This window comes from Amphiura filiformis, chromosome 15 (assembly GCF_039555335.1).
Source record: "Amphiura filiformis chromosome 15, Afil_fr2py, whole genome shotgun sequence".
Taxonomy (NCBI): domain Eukaryota; kingdom Metazoa; phylum Echinodermata; class Ophiuroidea; order Amphilepidida; family Amphiuridae; genus Amphiura; species Amphiura filiformis.
Window position 1 is genome coordinate 10,437,621 of NC_092642.1, and position 9,446 is coordinate 10,447,066.

Sequence of the window (9,446 nt, forward strand, 5' to 3'; positions counted from 1 at the left end):
CCCAGCAAACACAAAAACGTTTTAAAAACGTTTTAAATAAGTTATATTTTGGCTTTTGGTTTATGTAAAAACGTTTTAATAACATTAAAATGTCGGGTTATTTAAAGGTCATGATAACGTTTTAAAACGTTTTGTATGAAAACACACTACAACAATATTTTGAAATGTTTTCAAAAAATGTTATTGTAAACTATTTTTGCAAAAATTTTTGCCAAATATTGTGTCAATACTTAAATAACATTATGTTGAAATATTTGAACCCAGCAAACACAGAAATATTCTTAAAATGGTCTTTTCAAAACCTCTTAATAACATTTAAATGTCGGGTTATATAAAGGTCATGGAAACGCTTTTAAAACGTTATTGAAAATATTTTGGGCAAACATTTTTCGCAAAATATTTTTTCAACCCCAAAATAACATTCTGTTTAGAATATTTTGTATCAAGTTTTCAAGAATGTTTTTGGAATATTATTAAAACGTTTTTATACCATTTATATAACCCGACATTTAAACGTTTTCTGTAAAACATTTTTGTTTGCTGAGCAGTAGATTATCAACAAATGTTTTTTAAGGTTATGAAAACGTTATATACCATTAATGTACCCTTTATATAACCCGACATTTAAACGTTTTCTGACAACCTTTCATAACCTTTTGCGAATGATGTCGAAAACGTTTTGTGTTTGCTGGGTAAGTGGGCCTTGTATAACAATAGCCAGCAGGAGACTATCGTTCTAAGTGCATTATTTAGTTTTAAGTGTCACAACAACAGTCACACTCCGAACTCCGTGTAACTTCACATTTGGTGCAATGACATTCACAACACGAGTCTTTTTCCTGTACACGCTTCTCGTAGCTTTCTTGTAGACGTATCTGATTTAAGTTGGTATTTTCAGCATCTATTTGGTGATGTGAGTTGATTCCTGGTGGAGGCTGGTTGTCTATTGGTTCTGTGCTGATATCACCCATGTTCAAACTTGGTAACCTTCAAAACAAAAACAAAAAAGATGATAAGTTTTTAAGTGCCAAACGTGTTTTTCGCGATAAATACACAATTTCTCGTCAAATGGCCGGAAGAGCATCATCAATGAGTATCTGACGTTGAGACCATACAGTCTTTATCTTATGATACAAACTGACTACAATGACTAATGATAATGTATCCGATAAACCGATATATCACTATCAGTCACCAAAGTTTAAATACCCAGGGGTCACTCCCATTGTGGCCTGTACACCATCCGCGATAATGAAAACGCGTAAAAAGGGTAGTTTTTCGTGGGTAAGCACGATACGCGCGTAACGCGTTTAGGGTGTCAAAAACATGACATATTGGAAAAAAAGGGTAGCAAAATTGCAATTGCTAATACGCGGAAATGAAATTTAGGGTATGAGATTTGATGCAAGGAATAAAATCTCTGTTTAGGGTGTGAAAACACCTGTTTAGGGGATTCTTTTAGCCAAGGGTTAAATCCTTGTTTAGGGTGCTTTTCAAAAGTTGATTATCGCGGATGGTGTACAGGCCACAATGGGAGTGACCACCCCCCCGGGGGTTAAATACCACTAATTTGAGGATCTCTTTTGGGAACACTGTGACCTATAATGGTTAGGACGTTTGACACCTGAACACAAGCTTGTTGATTTTAACCCGTCAGGGACATAGTGTTGCGTCATTGGGCAAGACACTTTGTAATGATTTTACTCCGATAATACTAAGGAAAATGAGATATTTCCTGCATGTGCACTAACATCCTCGGGCAGATAGTAAGAACAACTGGAGAATGCAAATTTAATTTTGTCCGAGCAATGTGAAAAAAAGCATTTCACGAGGTCAAGTCAATACTGTGAGGTCATCAGTGCTAATTTTCAGAAACAGTTCAATAGGTTGTGGAGGTGTTCTGATGCAAGAGAGTGAAGACCTTATATGTTACTAAATTCAAGAAAGTCTGAAACAGAGACATTACTCCATAATTTAAAAAGGAGTGTCTGGCATTGCTGTTTAGCATTGCTATATTTTGAAGTGTATTTAGGTAAGTACAGTGCTTGTCTTCATAGATCACAATCTCCCCACATTCATCCTCAGGATGAAAGCTAAAAACCAAAGACTGTTGAGGTGGAGTTGACCTTGCAAGAATACAATCTGGACATAAGACACATTATGGGAAAAAGGTATGCCATGGCTGATGCCTCGTCCAGATTTTAAATAAAAAACTGACAAAAAAACATTCGTGTTTGACAAGTAATCACTGTGTACATTACAAAGAGTTAAGTTGATACAAAAATTTTCTGAAATAGAGGAGTCGTATAGGCATACATGTTAAAACATGTATGCCCAGTATAAGAGGCACTATTCTTCAAAATGGCCGCCAAATTCGCAATAAATATTAATATTATTAGTTCTATTGCGTAAAATAGTTAAATAATGTCAATTGCACCACTGAAATACATTGGAGTGGTAAGAACTAATAAACCAATGACCTATAGATCAATTGATGGGCGCCTTTTCTTTAAAATGGCGCCCTTTTTATAAAACAATTGGATATTTAAGGCATCAATTTTTTTTAAATATTGAACATGCTACGCTATTGAGTACCAAATGAGCAGTTGTGGTTAGAACAACATGTTCACAGTCGATTTACAATTAACAATTCATCTGACGTCGTCTGACGACCCTTGGTACTGTTCATCTTGTGCGCTCCTACAGTTCAGCGATTCCTTTTTCAACTCATCCTTTTCTTCCGACGGTGATCTGGACTCCAGTGAGTTCTCCAACGATGATGTGAATGCGTCTTCAGGTCCAAGTCATCCCAATAAAACTTCAAACAATCCCTCATTTCAAATATATAGTTTTGGTTTCTCTTTTGTTCAGAAACCAAAAATCAAGGGATTAAAAAGTAGAGCTGATCTGGTCTGTAATCATAACACTATTATGCTGGGAGGACACAGTATAGGGTATATAACCAGAAGTATACAATAGCCTATTGTGCTAACATAATTATTATCATGATTGATATCGGAAATCTATCCCGCGGACGACAGTTGATGCTCTCTGTCGACGGTAGGTGGCATATTACACTCACGAGTTCATGTAGGCCTAGAAATCATATACATGCGCGTATATTGAAGGATGGGGTGGGGTGGGGATTTGTTTGTTTGTATGAAACATAAACGATGCATGGAGATGATTTGATTATGAATTAGTTTATTATCCCCAGGAAGCACAACCCATACCTCTTTAAGAGGGGCTCCCTCCCTATATAACCACATCTTCCCTAAATTACCCCTTTCCCCTCCTCCTCCCCTACATTCGATATCTTCATCTCGAGCTCTCCTCCCCTTCTCTTTCACTTCCAATGCTCTCTCTCATATGTTTCTCTCTCTCCCGGCCCATATCCCCCTTGCCCTCCAACCCCCCCCCCCAACACACACACACACACATCACACATCTCTTCTCCCCTCTATCTTCTACTTTTTGCAGTAAAATTGCTTCAGTAAAAGTCATTAGGTTATTAGGTTATTAGAGGTCATATAATGGCCTTCCATCGATTCTGGTACATGGGATTAAGGACATGAATCGATTTTGTTTATAGCACCTATACAATTACAATAGTTGCCCTTTTGTAATGTCGAATGCAAATATTTCGATGGTCTATATATTTTCACAGTGAAATCAGCTTAGGCTGATTTCGTAGTCTCTTGTCAATGCTTTCAAACTAAATCAATGCTTTCAAATGTAGACTGCTTTGTTCGACTTCTCTGCTCGTGAATATTGCACTGCGAAATTTAACATTTCTTTTGTATACTTAGATCAGGTAACTCGAAAATCCTGTAATTTTATTTGTCACACCACTTATAAGAAACTGAAACCAAAACCGAAACTACCTGCCACAAATGTTTAGTTTTAAACAAAAGGTAGAAACAATGAGTTCGATATCTTGTGATTCAAGTGGTTAGGCAGGACAATAGGAAACCACGTGACCAAAACCAAAACCAAAACTAAAACTATATATTTGAAATGAGGCAATGTCAATTCCAATAAACTCAACTTTCTGTATATTATTTAAAAGCACGGAGTACGAAAACTATTAAAATGAAAGGGAACATTAACAAACTTAGAGATTTTCAATCCATCATATCTACAAATAAATTTGACTGTGTGTCTGTCTCTGAAACATGGCTCAATGAAACAGTTGATGATATTCCCTTGTAATGGTTATGATATTTATCGCAAGGATAGAGATGATCTCGAGAAAGAACGTGACGGGGGTCTCCTCTTTACAGTTAAAAGCTCTATCTTCTCACTACGTCGTTCAATGGTAATTGAAATAAGACCGAATAAAAGTGACAAAATGGCTCTTGTGTTATGCTACAGAGCACCTGATGGCAACGTAGAATCATTTGTAAATAATTTTGACTCTACAATTGGAAAACTCCACAAAGACTTTAACCAGATTCATGTCATTGGTGATTTTTTAATAATTTTGGAAGATTAAAATCTTCCTGATGTCTTGACAGTACTATATATGTGACCGTACAGCACGAATGAGCCGTAAATGTCTTCAATTGTATTCCGAGTTACAGTGTAAAATGGGCATGAAGGTCATATTCATAGGTATTTCAATTTGGGGCTACGTGTATCTCATTAAATGAGGTACACGTAGCACCAAATTGAGGTACCAATGAATACGACCTTCATGCCCATTTTACACTGTAACTCGGAATACAATTGAGGACATTTACGGCTCATTCGTGCTGTACGGTCACATATCACAATGTTACAGATTCTGAACGAGCTTTTGTGATTATGTGGATTCTTTTTTTCTGAAGCAAATGAATGATATCCCATCTCATTTTCACAACTGTCCCTGACAGGCTCAATGGAAGATTCTTAACAGATCACAAGCTGCTTCAATTTACAGTGAGCACAAGGTTTGAGCGTCTCAAACAAAGACCTCGATATGTTATCAATTTATTTTAAACCAGCTAATTTTAATGACATATGTTGCGAGCTGCAAAACACTGATTTTAGTGAAGTATATTGTGCAATAGATGTTAACTCATCATGGAATTTATTCTATGAAATATTCACCAAGGTCAAAGACTATTCGGCCCCAGCGTGATTGACGCAGAAGTTAGGCATCTCCAAAACAAAAAGGAAGCTGCGTGGAGGCGTGCTAAAAAATCAAATCTCTCTAGCCACTGGGCCAATTTTTGGAAGTTACGTAATCGTTTGAAAAAAATTTCTCTCTGTCAAGTTTAAACATTGATAGTGTTGGTGAAAGTGTTGTTGACAACACAAAGAGATTCTGGTCATTTTTAGATCAAAACAAAATCCAAGACTCTTCCAAAAGTTATTAACTGGGATAACATCACAGCTACAACAGCTAGAGAAAACGCTTTTCTTTTTAACAACTATTTTTATTATGTTTTTACTCAACCAACATCCAACACTCAGTTGCCAAAAATACATGGTTTTCAACATCCCTAACTGGGTAATATTCAACTAAACGAATGTGATGTCCACAAGATCTTGTGCAATTTGAATGTTTCCAAAGCTATTGGCCCTGATGGGATATCTCCCAGGGTCTTGAAAGAATGCGCTCATGAAATTGTTTTTCCTTTGTGTCACATTTTTAACTTATCTTTGAGTTCTGGTATTATGCCTGAGGCCTGGTTAAATCCAATGTTGTTCCTGTTTTTAAAAATATCCGACAGGCAACGTGTCAAAAATTACAGACCTGTTTCATTATTGTGTATATGTGGAAAAGTGATGGAGAGATTGATTTTTGATCAAGTGTTTCCCGCAATTAAAGACAATTATATCATCTGCAACACGGTTTTATCAAGGGTCGCTCCATTGTGACACAGCTTTCATTGTTTTTCATTAAGTCAGTACTACTCTGGACAATGCTGGGCAAGTTGACATGATTTATCTGGACTTCTCAAAAGCTTTTGACAGTGTTTGTCATAAAGCTTCATAACTTATTGCTTAACAAATTACAATCTTTTGGTTTTCATTCTGACCTCCTCAATAATGGTTTCGCGCTTATTTAACATGGCGGAAGCAGATGGTTGTTATTGATGGGGTTAATTCCGACTGGCTTCCTGTTGTTTTAGGGGTGCCCCAAGGTTCAATATTGGGGCCTATGCTTTTTCTTTTATACATTAACGACATGCCCAGTGTTGCCCAGAATTCTTTTTTGTTTGTAGATGACTCTAAATGTTATAAAAACATCTCTGATGTCCTAGTTGTCAATCACCAGACGTAGGAATGCAATTCATCATGATTATAAAATGAATGGTGCCGTTCTAGACCGTGTTAGTTCCATCAAAGATCTTGGTCTTGATATTTCTTCAACTTTCACTTGGGATGATCACATTAACAGGGTTGTTAAAAAGTGTAACAAAAAACTTGGTATGATTAAACGCATCATTGGCTTCAATGCCTCTCATAATGTATCCAGGACTATATAATCGGCCTTGGTTCGTAGTGATTTGGAATAGTGCAGCCCCTTCTGGAGTGGTTCCTCAAAGCTCAACATCCATAAAGTTGAGGGGGTCCAGAGAAGGGCAACTAAATTCATTTGAGATTATCCCGAGGCTGATTACAAAGAAAGGTTAACAGAACTATATAACTCTTCTTCCATTAAGTTTTAGAAGAGATGTCGATCTCAATATATTTTTCAAGTGCAATCTGGGATTATATGACATTAATCTAGATGATTATGTAGTTTTAATGGTATTAACAAAGACCGAACCACCACCAGATTTTCCTCTGATCCTTTGTTGCTGGTAAATCAGCTTTCTAAAACTGAGTGCCACAAGATGGACATTTTTCAGCGTATGGAGCCCATTTAGAACCAGCTCCCTAGTACTATTAGATCCACAAATTCTGTTGCTTCATTTAAGCATCAAGTTTTGTAGTTTTACCAGTCCAAATTTGCTCGCACCTTTGATGCAACTTGTGTTTGCACTTTGCACAAACATAACTTAACCAGCATTTTCCTCCTCTAATTTATTTTTCCCTTCCCTTCTTTTTTGGATTTGGTGGGGCGGTCTTAGAGGTGCATAGCACCTCTTCGCTCCAGCTATTCACTGGACTTTAAAAAAAAAAATTGTTCCTTTTATGATATTGTGTAATTTTTGATGTAACTTATGTGCAATATTATATTTTTGTAATTCTGTGCCAGTGATAAAGCGTAATAAATAATAAATAAATAAATAAATAAATAAATAAATAAATAAATAAATAAATAAATAAATAAATAAATAAATAAATAAATAAATAAATAAATAAATAATAAATAAATAAATAAATAAATAAATAAATAAATAAATAAATAAATAAATAAATAAATAAATAAATAAATAAATAAATAATTAGATAAATATTTTTATGGGTCTGGTTTGGACGAATGAGTTGTTGCAGCCGAAATCATTGAGGTGGGATTCGTAGAGCAAGTTTTGAGGGGGAAGCATACAAGTGAGCTTTACGTAAGTCATAAACTTGTTTATTAATGTTTGGTGCGGCTAGTTATTGCATGAAGACTACGCGTCACTCAAAGCTTACAACATTTAAAGGAAGTCTCCGGCAATCACAACATCATATGCCTTATATGTAAGAAAAATAATTATCAAGCACGAATCACATGGTTTTATTTAGAACAAACTCATAGTGACCATAAAAACGAATAAAAACATCCGTCTCTCAACACGCGATATTCAAAATTCCCGGGCCGAGATTGTCGAGTGCAATGACGTCCCAGTAACACAATGAAGGCTGGCGACAATTGAGCACAAATAACCATTACGTCGTTGCACTTTTTATTGCCAATTTGGCGTCCTCTTGTACTGGGCACACATGTAAATAAACTAAAGCGACTCTTCCATTTCAACACTCGTATTAGAAACTCTTATAATTGTGCAATATTGTGCTTTTGTACCAAATGTACCTTTTTTGGGGGGGGGGTATTTTGGTGTTTACCCAAGTACTCAATGTAATGCAGGCAGGGAAAACACATATCTAAGGCAATGCCGATGAAAGCTTCTAATTAAGTCGACAATAGGTAAATAAAATGATTTATTTCTCATAAACTTCCAAAAAGCTGTAAGAAAACAACATGATTTTTGGTTCAATTTACCTTCTATATTACTAGTTTACGTTCTAGGTTGTTATTTAATGCACATTTGGCAGCTATTTTGAATAATAGCGCCCTCATGCTTGGTCACACGTGTGAATAAAATAGGCTAAACAACTTATCCATTTCAACTCTAGTGCTAATTGCTTCTATAAGGGCATAATATTTTGCTTAAATAAGTCAAGGATGAGATCGTTTTGAATACCCTCTATCGGACTGCAGCTCTATAATGTGTTTCAGTTCATTTTTGAGTAGCTATGGGAAAACCCATTGTGCTCCACATTGTTCACTCGTTATGGCTGATCGATTTGAATTGTTTGGAATTCCCCCTGCACATAGAAAAAATGAGTTTTGGTAATATGTATTTACCTAGCTGGGGGTTACATCCTCCACGCTATGTCTTGTTTTGCTATCCGATTCTTTTTCTTTATATCAGGTGGAATGAAATTGAGGTATTGCGCATCAAAATTAATGTTAATGTTATAATCATTATTTAATGTAGGGCACGGTGACTCAGTGGTTACGGCCTTGGACTCATAATCTGAGAGCTTGCTTGACGTGCGTGGGTTTGAGTCTCCGTCCCGCCACCGTGTTGCGCCCTTGGGCAAGGCGCTTTGTCTCGCTTGCCTCACCCCACCCAGGTGCAATGGGAAGCTGTTAGGGATAGTCACAGTCGTTGTACTGATGAACCCTGCGCCATTTGTAGGCAGCAAACGTGGTTCCGACATATTCTAATAACGGCGGAATAAATGTAAAGCACTTTGAGGCTGTTTACGGCATAAAGCGCTATATAAATATCTACATTTATTTATTTGTATTTATTTTAAACCTTAAAATTTTATGTTTTTTAGTATACGCAAATACTCTAAAATCGGAGTTTCTGCGGCGGTCGCAAAACCTCCGATATTGGAGGATTTGCACATCAAAACTTATAATAATTATTTAAACTCCGAAATTGTATTCTTTTTAGTATACGCAAATACATTGGCCTAGGCCTTTCAATTGTCGTGACCGTTCCCTGAAACCCAAGTTAGTGCAAATTAGCCAAAAATACATAATATTGAGATATCTTACCTTGATAAGCAGGAGGAGATGATGTAACTGTATATTTGAAGATTATGTATAGACTATTAGCTCTGTAGACTATTAACTGTAGATTTGAAGAATTATCAGCTGATTATTTAGACTCTGTAGACTATTGTAGGTGGTTGATTATAATTATGTTGAATTCGAAATGATGGCACAGTTTAAATAATCAGAGAGACAAGCGACATGCACTGCACATGGGCCAATGGAAGGCAAGTTT

General features: G+C 36.2%; 1 long non-coding RNA gene across 1 annotated transcript; it reads right to left on the minus strand.

Moving 5' to 3' along the window:
* Positions 1-859: 859 nt before the first annotated feature.
* Positions 860-9,446, minus strand: LOC140172120 (uncharacterized). Its single transcript, XR_011861670.1, has 2 exons — positions 9,215-9,446; positions 860-987 (listed from the first exon to the last, which is right to left on the minus strand). It is a non-coding gene; the product is annotated as an uncharacterized lncRNA (long non-coding RNA).